Raw genomic sequence first — 16002 nt, 5'->3', positions numbered from 1 at the left:
TGGACATCCATGTCTGCAGCCAATCGCAGACCCAAAATGCAAGCTTCATACTCGGCTATATTATTGGTGCAATAGAAGCGTAGTTGAGCCGTAACAGGATAATGGCGTCCTATTTCAGAAATGAGTACTGCTCCTATTCCAACCCCTTTCGCGTTTCCAGCTCCATCGAAGAAAAGCTTCCAACCCGTTTCCTCGGGTAACGCCAGCTCACTTGTATGCATCACTTCTTCGTCGGGAAAATACGTTCTTAAAGGCTCGTATTTTTCATCAACGGGATTCTCTGCCAAATGGTCGGCCAACGCTTGGGCTTTCATGGCTGTCCTCGTCACATAGACGATATCGAACTCTGTGAGCAGAATTTGCCATTTTGCCAACCTCCCTGTGGGCATAGGTTTCTGAAAGATATACTTCAATGGGTCCAAACGGGATATGAGATAAGTAGTATACGAGGACAGGTAGTGTTTCAACTTCTGAGCTACCCAAGTTAGGGCGCAGCATGTTTTCTCGAGTTGAGTGTACTTGACCTCATATACTGTGAATTTCTTGCTAAGATAGTAAATGGCATGCTCTTTCCTTCCTGTGTCATCGTGTTGCCCCAGTACACAACCAAATGAATTTTCCAGGACCATCAGATAAAGAATTAAGGGCTTCCCTGGCTTAGGCGGGACCAACACGGGTGGATTAGACAGATACCCTTTGATTTGGTCGAAAGCCTCTTGACACTCTACCGTCCAACTTACCGCAACATCCTTTTTTAGCAGCCGAAATATGGGCTTACAAGTTGCTGTGAGTTGAGCGATGAACCTGCTGATGTAATTGAGTCTACCCAACAGACTCATTACCTATGTTTTGTTCTTTGGCGGTGGCAAATCTCGGATGGATTCGATCTTAGATGGGTCCAGCTCAATACCCCGTCGACTGACGATGAATCCTAACAGCTTTCCTGATGGAACCCCGAATGTGCATTTGGCCGGGTTAAGTTTGATATCATACCTTCGGAGTCTTTGGAAGAATCTCCTTAGGTCTGCTACATGGTCTTCCTGACGCCAAGACTTTATGATCACATCATCTACGTACATCTCAATTTCTTTGTGTATCATGTCATGAAACACGGCAGTCATTGCTCGCATGTACGTTGCCCCGGCATTCTTCAGTCCGAATGGCATTACCCGATAGCAGTAAGTTCCCCATGGCATGATAAATGTTGTCTTTTTCGCATCTCCTCGTCCATTAGGATCTGATGATAACCCGCATAGCAATCCACAAAGGATCCGATCTCGCGCCCAGCGCAATTATCGATCAAGATATGGATGTTGGGCAATGGAAAATTGTCCTTGGGACTTGCTTTGTTGAGGTTGCGGTAGTCGACGCACACCCTGATTTTTCCATCCTTCTTTGGGACTGGTACCACATTGGCCAACCACTCGGGATATCGAGTGACCCGAATGACCTTCGCCTGCAACTGCTTAATCACCTCTTCTTTGATCTTTACACTCATTTCTGTTTTAAATTTCCTTAGCTTTTGCTTGACCGGAGGGTATGCCGGGTCAGTGGGCAATTTGTGAACCACTAAATTGGTGCTTAATCCCGGCATATCATCATATGACCATGCAAAAACATCTTTGAATTCCACGAGGGTTTTGATCAATTCTTCCCTGACATTCGGCTCAATATGGATGCTGATCTTGGTTTCTCGGACATTATCAGCGTCTCCTAGATTCACAGCCTCAGTGTCATTTAGGTTAGGTTTGGGTTTTTCTTCAAATTGGCACAGTTCTCGGTTTATCTCTTCGAAGGCTTTATCTTCGTCATATTCAGATTCATCGTCACAAACGACCTCTTGTATCATTAAGTCGGATTCAGATTGATTTATTAGACTAGGTCGAAAATCCGCTGTGCATGCCATGTCATTAGAACCAGAAAAAAGAGAACTGTTCAGAAAGAAAAAGAACAAAACAAAATTAAAATGAGACAAAAGAAGAGAACTTTATTAAACTTGCGGGATAAAAGGGTTCACACTTTTACAAACAAAAGTAAAATTTGGATTACACCCTGGAATAATCCGAACAAAACAAAACAAACAAAAAACATAAATCAAAGACTACTACCAGGACTCCCCTCGGACAGGAAGATGAGTAACTGTCCAATTGTTGGTTTTGGCCTCAGGCCCCACAAACTGTATCTCTGCTCTGCTGGAACCTTCTCCAGCCTCTACCATACTGACATCAGCGAATAGCCTCTCGAAACTCTGATTCAGGTCCCCATCCATACCAATCAATAGTCCTAGAATCTTTGGGACTGGCGGCCCCTTGGCACTTGCTCTGACAAAAGACCTAGAGAGATGTGGCACCGGCTTGGGCAGAAACCAAACCCTCTTCTTCATTTTTCGCGCTTGCTTCCTATCTGCTACGGTTGGTTTGAACCCCAAACCGAAGTTTTCCAAGTTCTTGGGCAGGGAGACAGGTTGGACAATCCCATGAAGCTCAACCCCCAAGCCTTTTCCTGGCACAAACCCGTTGCCCAGCATCTCCAAGACCATCATGATTGCTGCGGAAGCTACCCTAGGGTACTGAAGGATCTCACCCTCAGAAATTTTGTTTGCCGACATTGTATCGAAGATCTGGTAGACCCAAGGACCTTTGTCATCATCGGTCTCTATGAATGGAACAATAGCGCCACCCATGGTGCATTACGTGTCCTCGCCGTGTAGTACGACCTCTTATCTATCCCACTCGAACTTGATCATATGATGTAGGGTGGAAGGCACTGCTTTGGCTGCGTGGATCCATGGTCGTCCTAGCAGCATATTATAAGATACTGTGGCTTCTAATACCTGGAATTCCATGGTAAATTGGACCGGACCGATAGTCAATTCAAGCACAACATCCCCCACAGTGGCTGTTCCATTTCCGTCAAATCCCCGGACACAGATGCTATTCTTGTGGATTCTTCCATGGTCGATCTTTAACTGGTTCAGAGTGGATAATGGACAAATATTGGCACTCGAACCGTTATCCACCAATACCCGAGCAACTACCGAGTTTTCGCATTTGACAGTTAGGTAGAGAGCTTTATTGTGCTCCGTACCTTCCACTGGCAGATCATCATCTGAGAATGTTACCCTGTTCACCTCGAAAATCTTGTTGGCAATGGTTTCCAGGTGATTTACATAAATCTCTTTGGGTACATGAGCTTCGTTTAATATTTTCATCAGGGCCCGACGATGCTCCTCAGAATGGATTAGTAATGACATCAGCGAGATCTGGGCCGGTGTTTTCCTTAGCTGTTCGACCATGGAGTAGTCCTGTACTTTCATCTTCCTCAAGAACTCCTCAGCTTCTTCTTCGGACACAGGTTTCTTGATTGTAGCGGGGTTGGTTCTTCTCAGCTCCACCGGAGCAAAACACCGACCTGATCGATTCAGCCCTTGCGCTTCACAACTAACTTCCTCCACTTGTTTTCCTTTGTACATCACCACTGCCTTCTCGTATTTCTAAGGCACAACCTTGCTATCAATCATCGGCAGCTGAACTACAGGCTTTATGGTGACCAGTTCCCTGTATACCCCTTTCAACACAACTGCAGGCGTGGGTGGAGTCCCTGATATTACCAACTTGTTTGGCTCGGGTTTGCTTGTTATGGCAGAAGGTCTCTTTCCCAATATCACTAGTGGCTTGACGCCTTCTCCCTGCGACTGTATCCCCATTCCTCCACTGGTCGATCCTTCTCTCGGAGCGGCCTGGGTCATCATCACTGTTTGCGAGGGCTTTCTTAGCTCTCCTCCTTCATACATCAACTCGATCATGTGAGTCTCGTGATGCGCTGGCAGTGGGTTCTGATTGATGTTAGGTGCCTTCGGCGTCTGGACCTCGATTTTGTTAGCATCAATGAGGTCTTGTATCGCCTGCTTCAGTCTCCAACATTTTTTAGTTTCATGTCCCAGCATTCCTGAGCAGTACTCACAGCTTATTGACCTGTTCACATTTTGGGATGGGGGGTTTTGCTCTCTAGGTTCGACAGGACTCACCAAACCCAACCGTCTCAATTTGTGGAATACGGCGGTATAGGACTCTCCCAGCTCAGTAAAGGCTCTATGTTTCTGTAGCCTATCATTTTTAGCAGCTTGACTCCCTCGAAAACATGTCCCTGGAGGGTTCCTGTATGCTCTGGGTGGAGGGTAGGTACTTTGTGGTGGTGGGTAGGTATTATGTGGAGCTGGGTATGTATTGTGGGGAGCTGGCGCACGCCATTGTGGGCGAACCGGAGGTTGGGTGTATGTCTGGGCTTGATGGACGGTGAAATGCGGTTCTTGGGGTGGATAGTAGTGATATGGTGGGTTGTATGGGTAGCTTGGCCTGTGAGGTCTGGGTTGGTTGTAGTGTGGCTTGCCAGACCCGGACCAACTGCCTGCCTCGATTGTGGCAATTTCTTCTTTCTTTCTTCTCAGCGCACCTCCCGTGCCGTTCTGAATAGCCTAGGTCGTTGCCTTGAGTGCTGAGTAATTCAGGATTTTGTCAGACCTCAGACCCACTTCTATCATGACCCCTATCTTCACCACCTCGTTGAAGGATTTTCCAACCGTCGTCACCAAGTGACCAAAGTAGGTTGGATCCAATGTTTGCAAGAAATAGTCCACTATCTCTCCCTCTCTCATGGGAGGATCGACTCTGGCCGCTTGCTCTCTCCAACGGAACCCGAACTCGCGAAAACTTTCCCCGGGTTTCTTCCCGGTCCTCAACAACATGAGACGATCAGGGACTATCTCGAGATTGTATTGGAAATGACCTGCGAAAGCCTGCGCCAGATCATCCCAGGTGTACCATCTGCTGGCATCCTGCCTGGTATACCATTCTAGTGCCGATCCGCTCAGACTTTGGCCGAAATAAGCTATCAACAGCTCATCTTTGCTGCCTGCCCCCCTCATTTTGCTGCAGAAACCCCGCAAATGTGCCATGGGGTCACCGTGCCCTTCATATAAATCAAACTTAGGCATTTTGAATCCAACCGGGAGTTGGACATCTAGGAAAGGGCATAGATCTTTGTAGGCCACACTGACCTGTTTACCCAATCCGTGCAGGTTCCTGAAGGACTGCTCCAGGATTTTGAATTTTCTCAATACCTCATCTTGTTCTGGGGCTTTAACCGGCTTTTTAATTTCTGCCGGTACCTCCAAATGCGGATTGTAGGCATGTGGTTCGGGGGCATGGAATGTAGGCTCAGGGGGATAGTATTGCGTATCAGGAGCCTGAAACAATGGTTCGCTGTCCATTCTTTGTAGGGTGGCTGATGTGGGTCCCACATAAGTGGGAACATTTGGTGTTGGGAGAGGTTGATGCAGTGGTGGAGCTTGTGAATCGTGGGGGCTTCTTTCTTGATGATAACGGGGATTTGTGAGGCTTGTTGAAGGGCCGGAGTGATGGTATTCCGGCATGTGCCCCAGTGGCTCAGGGTTCTTTTGCGCTTTGGCTAAAGCTAGCTGCATTGCATTCATCTCTAGTCCCATCCTTTCAATCTTTTCCATCGCTTCTTTTAACAATTGGCTCATCGGCCTTTCTCCCTCGGTACTATTCTCTGAAGTAGTCATGCTTGTTGCTACTGGTCCTTTGGATCTGGTTTGGTAAGGGTGTGTTGCCAGAATTCTTTAACAACTAACTATCTGGATCCAGACAACAACAAACTTTGTTAGCGTTAGATATTAACAGATTTGATAACAACACATTGAGGATGCAATGCTCCTAGACAGTTAACCGTTTCTAACATGCTTTGCTTTAAACAACATGCGTCATTCCGGCTTGCTCATTTGTCCCTCTAAAGTACTTTGGAAACCCTGTATTTTACTTTATTTTTGTATTTTCTTCTTTTTTCTCCCTTTCTTTCTTTCTTTATTAAAGGCGGTCGAATCTTATGTGGATTGCCTATGTATCACGTCCCCGCATGAATCAGATCGGCGTAGTTCTGCCATAAAGTAAAGAAACACAAAATTCTTTTGGAATCATTAAATTCATTCTCAAAATTTTGCTATTACAAATTACTTCAAACAAGGAACAGCAATGGTACAGACTCCACAGTTCTTAACCCGATTTGACTAAAAGAAAAGAAAACAACATATGAGAAAGCAACAAAGTCAAATAAACAAGACTCGACCAAAGATTAATTTTCCAACTTAGGGGCTCGCGAGGCATCATTCGACCTTTCCGCGGCCCTTGGTGTGAGGTCTCTCTACAAGCTTTTCAACTCGTTCATAATCCGGTGGACGCAGCCCATGACGGAAATAAGGAGGGTCTTCTGAGGTATTTGCTCGCATGCTAGGCATTTCATGTAGATGTAATGCCCAATTTCGTCGATCCTTCTTCGAATGTTGTTCCTTTCAACGAACAATTGCTTGATTCCTCGGTTCTTCAATCCCAGTGCCTGAGCATTGTTGGCAAGTCGATCCTGGAACAACTCCATTTGTCTTTCCATGTAGGCCATTGCATCGTAACAATGTCTTCTGTCGGCCTGGGCATCTCGTGCTTGTTTGATGATCCGATCATGAAGAGTGGAGTTCGTTTTCCTTAATATCCCGATGCTCATTTCATAATCCCTTATGACCTGTTGCAGACGCTGCCTCCGGGCCATTGTGCATTTTGCCCATCTGACCTTCATCCTTGCTACGCAAGCTTCTGATTGTTCTAATTTTCCTTGGCTTTGGATGACCTGATTTCTCAAACTTGCTATCAATCTTTCGTCGGAGCAATGCTTCTGTCGGTCGATGTTACTCTTACTGGCTTGGCGAATGCGGGCTTTTAGTGTCTGGTTTTCTTGGGCTAACTTGTTCTTCTCAACCCGCTCGGAGGCGATTTGCACGTTGTTCTCAAATACAAGCTTTTCAACTTGTTGTTTTAGCTTCCCAATTTCAGCTCGGTAACCTTCCTCTCTTTTTAACCAGCCCCATTGTGCATGTGATGATTCCTCAAAGTCTTGGATCTGAGCTCTCTTAGTTGGTCTCTGGTGCTCAAGCTCTCTTCGGTACCACGTGAGGTATTTTGGCGACACTTTGCCCTTGGCCCTGTCTCGTACACAAGTATCTACCTTCAGGGTTTGACATTCATTCCAGATTCGCCGAACGATCGCCTCAAGGAACTGCCCACCAGGCCCGATTTCGATCACCTGACTACTGAGATCCTCTTCTTTTGGGATTATTTGGTATCGTCCCAACTGTCTCAACACTCTGCATGGTGCGTAGGGCTGGATACTTTGGAGACCCATCAACAGTAAATAAGATTTGGTGGCTGACATGTGTATGACTTCCTCTATGGGTAACCATTCGAATGTCCACTCTATCTGGTTTGCTGAAATAGAGCGCAGTAGCGTGACCCATTCGGCGACCCCTTCCGGCAATCTGAAACCGCCGATCCTGGTGGGAAACTCTTCTATACAAGTCTTTTGTGATGACCCATATTTCAGCAATTGAGGGTGATGACATATATGCTCTATCATTCACATTTGCAGTAGTATGTTACATCCTTCGAAGAAAACCCCTCCGGTTTTGCAAACGGTGAGTGCGTGGAAAATATCTGCTATTATCATTGGTGCTAGAGTGTTGTTTTCTTGCTTGAGCAAAGTGCTGACGACCCCAGCGATTTGTATGTTAATTTTCCCATCCTTTCTAGGGAACACCAGAAAACCTAGAAAGGCTATCATGAAAGCAATACATCTATGCCACTCCCATTTCAAACGGCTTTCCCCACTGCAAATATTATTCTCGGGATTGTTGAACCCTCTCAGATGACCGTACCTGTCATACAAAAATGCAAAACTACAAAACCCTTTTGATAATTCTGGGTTATGTACCGTTCTGCGGATCTTTACGATGTCCAGGAATTTGTGTATGGTTACGGTCCTTGGTGCAATGAGATACTGCTCTTTCATAGGGATGTTAGGACATCCAATGTACCCTGCCAACTCCTCCAGTGTCGGGGTGAGTTCGAAATCTGAGAAGTGAAATACGTTGTGAGCCGAGTCCCAAAATGAAATTAGAGCCCTGATAACGTCCCCTCGTGGATCGATGTCCAGCAATCCAACCAAATTTCCCAAGTATATTTTGACCGTATCTTGCCCTGATCCTCCCAAGTCGTTCCACCACATGCGTAAGCCCAGAGGAACTTTGTTTATAATGGCCTCAGATGAACTCCTACTTGTGCTCATTCTGCACATTTATTAAGGTGATTTTAGACAAGAAAAAAAATTTTATTTTTTTTTATTTTGACTCCAAACATTTTTTTTTAAAAGAAATAATATGTGTATATACATACATGGGTATATATATATATAATTATTGGTAAAACAAAATCGGGGAGTTGGACCCGATAAGGGTTGCCTACGTATCCCACATCCGGTGAGAATCAAACCGACGTAGTTCGGGTAAGAAATTTATCACGGTTTTCAAAAATATTTGGACACTGCCTTTCAAGCGAGAATTTTTGAAATTCCTTTTTTTCCTTTTTTTTTATTTCATTATTTATTTATTTATTTATTTCAAAATTCCCGTTACCACCTGTCGGTCAACATGCAAATTTGAAGCAAATTAATGCGATAACAGACAAAATGCCACATGATGGTCTCCCTTTTGTTTTGTTTCAGGTTGCTATTCCTGGACGGGCCCAACCCCTGTGTTGAGCCCCCTAAGTCAAATGCAACGTGATGCAAATAAGCGTTTTCCTACTAGGGATGAAGTTATGTTTTACTAAGCTTCAAACTGGGCTTTGTTCTAGACCTGGCTTACACGAGCGGACAACTCGAGTCGAGGAGGGGGCTACGTACCGGGGACCCGCGGGGTCGTCCGGCTTTGTAACTTATCCGAGCCTCTTTCTACTTGGGTATTGACACTAACAGAATAGGGAGTCTCGACCAGCGAGCTTCTCCCCGGAGGTAAGAAGAGAAGGGTTTCGGCACAGTTTATATACAGTTCAAATAATATCAAAGCGGTAAAAGCAGCATTTAGCACATTAGGCTCAAACATGTAAAAATCAGATAAAACCAAATATAACAATTTATCTAAGCTCGAATTTCTAACCCTGAACCAGTGGTTCTGGGTTTTTCCCCAGCGGAGTCGCCAGAGCTGTCACACCTCCTTTTTCCGCACCCGAGAGGGTACAAGGGAGTTTTTTCCAATTAAAGGACAATCGAAACGGGATTTGTTTATTTATTTCAGAGTCGCCACTTGGGAGATTTAGGGTGTCCCAAGTCACCAATTTTAATCCCGAATCGAGGAAAAGAATGACTCCATATTACAGTCTGCGTACCAGAAATCCGGATAAGGAATTCTGTTAACCCGAGAGAAGGTGTTAGGCATTCCCGAGTTCCGTGGTTCTAGCACGGTCGCTCAACTGTTATATTCGGCTTGATTATCTGATTTTATACAAATATGAACTTATGTGCCAATTTTATCTTTTAACCGTTTTTATCATTTAATGTTATTTTTATCAAGAATTGCAACATCGTGGAAAACACACCTCGAACCACGTTACAATCAATGTACCCGTGGTTAAAGCTACGTTTCAACTCTGTTGAGATTGGGATTTGGGTCACATAAATGTGCACCCGAGTTTAGGAAGATAATATTATTAAATACGCGCCTAAAGCAACTAGCGTATTGTTATTTTGGGAAAAGGCCGTGAAATTCGCTAAACGGTCTGTCCCGAATTCTAAGTATTTTAATATATACATTTAGAGGGCCCCGCAGCTTGTGCATTTTTGTTTGTCGAGGCTCGTCTCATTCATTATTTTTAAAAGAATTTGCAACGTCATGGAAATGCATCTCAGACCACGTCACAATCAATGTACCCGTGATTAGAGACACATTTCGATTTTGTTGAGATTTGGATTTGGGTCACATAGATGTGCACCCGAGTTTAAGGAAATAACATTATTAAATACGCGCCTAAAATGACTAGCGTATCATTATTTCAAGGAGGCCGTGGAATTTTGCTAAGCGGTCCATCCCGAAGTCTAAGAGATTTTAAAACAAATATTTACTGAGGGCCCCGCGATTTTTGTATATATTTTTTTTTCCGGCGAGACTCATCTTATTTTTATTTTTAAAGATAAACCTACAGCAACTACATTTTCTATTAATTTCGTCTCTAAACTAAAAGAAAAACTCTTAATTAATTACATGCTAAAAACGTGGCTTATTAGTTATTAGTTTATGGTTGATACAAATGGAAAATTGCAACGGAGTTTGTACAAAGAGATATTGCTTTTGTTCTCTATTCTATTATTCAAGAAAAATTGAAACATGAGATTAACGTACAATGATATCGAAGCAGATTATTTTAGGCGAAGAGATTAGACATATTCGGCCTTATTCATTGACGGGCATACGTACGAGGTTCAGTTAATTATTCCTTACATGCTTGATACTTGCAAACGAAGCAACTGAAACGAACCTATCTAACTTAATGTGATATTACTACATGTTTGACTACACGATTTTTCCTTTTGCTTTAACCCAGATTGCCCAGTGCATTCGAATTATGCATTACCAACTGATGAGTTAAGGTGAAGCTAATGCGAATAATGCATTTCAATTCAACAGACCCTATGTGAAACCATTGTTGGCCGAGTATCGTTGCTATCCAGCTAGCTTCTTCCTGACTTATATACAACAATAGATTACCAGACTAAATTCCTTATAGACTGAAAACTGTTTTATTACATAGTTTGAAAGTCAGACTTTACATGTTAAACACACAAATATTCTAAACTACAAGCAACAGAATAAAGGTAACCATGTTAATGTTTAGACTACCACACTCTTTATGCCCTTATTCAGCTCCAAACTCATCATTACATTAGTGAATTTAGAATGTGTACCTGGATGTTAGGACAATAAGAAGAGGAAGAGAAAAAGTATCAGCAGAAGGCAACCAAACAGCAACAACACAGCCACAACAATCAACAACAATGTCGCCAATAGTCCACAGACAACCAATCAGCAGTTTCAAACGACGAAACCCACAGTGGTTGAGCACCAGACAATCAATCCCAGAAACAGAGTAGTGAGGCAGTCGGGAAAACCAGAATATTTGATGCAATAGCAACAGAAATTCAATAAACACAAAAGCTCAGCAAACAACCAACAAAGCTTTGATAATCAGTGAGACCAATACTCAAATCCACAACATATAGAAACTCAGAATAGTAGTAATCCCAACAGAAAACAAACAGAATCTCCTAATGGAATAGTAACAGCCCCAGTTAGAACAACTGACTTGGCCAAGACAGCTTAACCAACTTAATTTCTTATGCAGCTTTGGACAGTGTTTAGTTACAGTGTTCTAAAAATTTCTTCCTGTTTTTCTTTCAGTTTTTCTAAGAAAAAAACCTCTCTCCAGACTCAAAATTCTCCTCCTTTTTCTGATGGAAGGTCTGCCGCTTTTATAGCCTAACCTCAGCACTTTACAGTGTGTTGGACAACTCAGAATTCCCCCTCCTTGCTGTTTTTCCACTCAACTATTTAAAATAACCAAACCTCCCATGAGATCCCCTGACAGCCCCTCTCTATCTGGTTGTTAAAGTGGCCTAATCTCTTATTTATTTAGCAAAGCATGGGCAGCAGGAATATAATCTGACAGCACATGCTGTCCAATTATTTAAATTCCTTAATCAGCTGACCAAGCACATGCTGCCCAAAATCTGAACCAAGTAAACATGCCATCCATTTAAGACCAAAGTCTGAACTGCCATTATAACACACCCCTAAATGTTTTCTGATTCAAATTGAACAAATCAATAGGCAACATACTTCAGTTCCTAATTGAATTCAAATACGACCACAACAGAACACAAACAACATGAATCAAATTGTTACCATTTAATGGCTGAAACTAATTGACGACATACATCGACTCGACTATATTAATTATGATACAGGACAAGCAATCAACCCAACAAAACAACACAAAACAAAGTGTAACAACGTTCTTGGCAATTTGCAACGATACAGGAAAATAAACGGGCATTATTGGTTTGACGAATACCAACTGAATTGAAATAAGCACACTACCACATGAACTTAACATAACAGAATAAACTAAACAAAAGGTCTTGTATAGATGGGGAGACAAACTGATAACAGAAATCCCAGAGCTAGACAAACAACTAAACATGCTAATAAATTAATCTAAATAACAAAATGGACGATAAAAGGGACAAATGAACAAACCTGAAAAACTTTAAACATAGCTGAACCCAGGCCCGGGCTTGATTTGCTCGTTTGAAGTCGAACAAATCCTAACCGAGGTGTTCTCGATCGAGAACACTTCGATTAGGGTCTACTAGACCCCAAACTTGTTTACAGACCCCACAAAATATTTGTGTTCTAGGGTTCGATTTTTTTTTCCAGATTTGATTTTTTGGATTTGTGGGTAGAATCGGACCAAACCAAGTATGGTTTGGTCACGAGGGTGGTCGGGGGAGTGCCTGGCATGCATTTGGGGTGGTTTGGTGTAGATCGAGTTTTGTCTCGAATCTTCGAATGAAGATTCGAGAAGGCGGGGGAGGATTCGAGCCAAGCTGTTGGTGGATTTGGATTCAGGGGGTTGAGGTGGTTCTAGGGCGTAAAGGGGGTGGTCACCGGCGTCCTTGTTGCCGGGTTTAAGGGTGAGGGAAAAGGGGCGGCGTTAGGGTTTCATGGGGCTCGGGTCTGGTGAAGAAGACGACTGAAGGGGTGCTTGGATAGGGGGCAGGGTATGATATGGAGGCTTTTATACGGGGTGGATGGTTGGGTCTTGGCTGTTAGATCAGATGATCTCAACGGCTTGGATCCAACGATGAGGGACGGGACGGGGTCGTTGGGTATGGAAACGGGGTCGTTTGGTTTAAGTGAGGGGTTGGGTTGGTCCGGGGTTAACTGGGTCAGGTTTGGAAATGGGTCGAGAAAAGGGGTCTAGAGCCGTTGGATTGGATTGGTTGGAACGGCTGAGATGAGCCGTCCTTAAAACGACGTAGTCTTGGTGTTGAACTACGTCGTTTTGATGGCCTGGGGACGGGTTGCTTGGGCTGCTTTTTGGGCTTAAAACATTTAAAACAAGTAGGCCCAAATCCGATTTTCTGAATAATTTGCACTCTTTTCTTTTGTTTTCTAATTTTAAACACAATTAAAAATAAAATGAAATAAAGACACTCATTAATTAATACTTAACACATTTATCACACATATGTTAAAAAAAATTAAAATAGGTTAAATCACATCCTAGAATAAAAGATGCATATTTTTTGTGAATTTTCTTTTAATTTTCTTGTAATGACCGACTCACGGTTCAGTTACACATATAAGATTAAATAAAAAAAAATGGACAGAACCACAAATGACTACCAGCACATGTCACGTAAAATCGGAAAACTGTACAGCGAGGCCATTTATCATTATTTTTTGATTTCTTTTTGGAGTGAGCGTCCGTGAAGCAAAAATCACGTGCTTACAGTTGTCATTTTCCACCTTCAATTTTTGCGGTCCGCAATGTAATTGTGCAGGCGCAGAGCACCTTTTTACTTCAGCAACCATAATTATGCGGTCCACATAATACAATTGCAGTCTGCAATTCTTTCCACATGTAACCAAATTTCTGGGCACAATTCTTGTAAAGCACGCGCATCCCTGCAACACACTCCAAATCCAGTTAGCACAAAAATAGAATCTAACTAAAAAGATGAAAAAGAAAAGAAAAGAAACATGGGTTGTCTCCCAAGAAGCGTCTGATTTAACGTCGCGGCACGACGCAGATTACCATCATTTGAAATGAATCACCACCACAATGTTGCCATCACCAACTTTTCCCAAATAGTGCTTCACTCAGTGACCATTGACTCGGAATACCTTATTGTTTTTGTTCTTCAAGTCCAATGTACCAAAAGGCGTCACACCCACAATTTCAAAGGGACCACTCCATTTAGACTTTAGCTTTCCGAGAAACATCCTCAACCGTGAGTTGAACAACAACACAAGATTTCCCTATTTGAATTCCTTGTTCTAAATGTACTTGTCATGAAGATATTTCATCTTCTCTTAGTATGAGGACGAACTTGTGTATGCATAGTATTGGAACTCATCCAATTCATTCAAATGTGCCACCCTCAAGTTAACGGCTACATCCTATCAAGATTCAACTTTTTAGAGCTCACATGGTTTTATGCTCAAGTTTCACTGGAAGATGACATGCTTTTCCAAACACCAACCGGTATGAGGACATTCCGATATGCATTTTGTAAGTTGTCCGATAAGCCCATAGATCAGTGTCAAGTTTCTTGGGCCAATCCATCCGGTTAGTATTCACTGTTTTGGATAAAATATTCTGATAGGGAGTCATGACTTTATGAGTGACACCATACTTGGTAAGTAAGGTTTCGAAGGATTTGTTGCAAAAATGTGACCCTCATCGCTTATGATAGCCCGCGAAGTGCCAAACATTGTGAAAATGTTCTTTTTCAAGAATGCTACCACACTTCTCGCCTCATTGTTGGGTAGGCTATGGCCTTAACCCATTTGGACACATAATCAACTGCAACCAAGATATAGGTGTTTCCACAAGAACTCACAAAAGGACCCATGAAGTCATTACCCCACACATCGAAAATATCAATCTCCAAAATAGTGGTGAGGGGCATTTCATTTTTCTTTGAGATTCCATCGGCCCTTTAACATTCATCACATCATTTCACTAGATCATTTCCATCCTTGTAAAGAGTGGGCCAATAAAAACCGCAACTTAGCACTTTGGCTGTCGTTCTTGCTCCACCATGTTAACCACCATATGGCTAAGAATGACAAGCCCCAAGAATTTTACATTGCTCTTCTTCCGGTACACATCTTCTAATCACCCAATCTATACAAATCAGAAAAGGTACGATTCATTCTAATAATAGTCTTCACAATCCCATTTGAGCTTCTTCCTTTGGTTTGAAGATAACTCATATGGGATGATACCACTCACAAGGAAATTTTCTAGATCCACGAACCATCACACATCTTTCATTGAAATAGCCAAAATTTGCTCATCGGGGAGGGAGTAATTGATTTCAAGGCCATCATGCGGCCTCACTTCCTTCTCCAAATGAGACAAGTGGCTTGCCACTTGATTTTCACTCCCTTTTCGATCTTGGATGTCAATCAAACTCTTACAACAAAAGTATCCATCTCATCAACCGAGATTAGAATCTTTCTTGCTCATAAGATAATGAAGTGCCACATGATCTGTGTGGACAATCACTTTTGCACCCATCAAGTACGGGCGGAACTTCTCAATAGCAAACACAATGGCAATGAGCTCTTTCTTCGTAACGGTATAGTTGAATTAGTCATTATTCATGGTATTACTAGCATAGTAGACTAGATGAAAAATCTTGTTGATGCGTTTCCCCAAAACATCCCCTACCGCTACGTCACTAGCATATCATATAAGCTCAAAAGGAATACTCCAATTTGGAGTGGTGATAATAGGAGTAGTTGACAAATTGAATTTTAACAATTCAAATGCTCTCGTGCAATCATCATTGAAGTGAAACTTAGCATCTTTCTCTAAAAGCTTACACAATAGGTTCACCACTTTAGAGAAATCCTTGATAAAATGCTAGTAAAACCCTGCGTGGCCTAAGAAACTCCGCACGCCTTTCACCAAAGTTGGAGGTGGAAGTTTAGAAATCACCTCAATCTTTGCCTTGTTGACTTCAATTCCATTCTTTGAAATTTTGTGGCCAAGGACAATGCCTTCCTCGACCATGAAATGATATTTCTCCCAATTTAGCACCAAATTTGTTTCTTCACATCTTGCCAACATTTTATCCAAGTTTGCGAGACAATCATCAAAAGAATTCTCAACCACCAAGAAGTCATCCATGAAAACTTCAAGGTAATTCTCCACCATGTCCGTGAAGATAGCCATCATACACCTTTAAAAAGTCATTGGTGCATTGCACAAATCAAATGGCATCCACTTGAAAGCGAAAGTATCATAGGGACAT

This window comes from Nicotiana sylvestris, chromosome 2, assembly GCF_000393655.2.
Source record: "Nicotiana sylvestris chromosome 2, ASM39365v2, whole genome shotgun sequence".
Lineage (NCBI taxonomy): Eukaryota > Viridiplantae > Streptophyta > Magnoliopsida > Solanales > Solanaceae > Nicotiana > Nicotiana sylvestris.
This window is presented reverse-complemented; position numbering follows the sequence as displayed.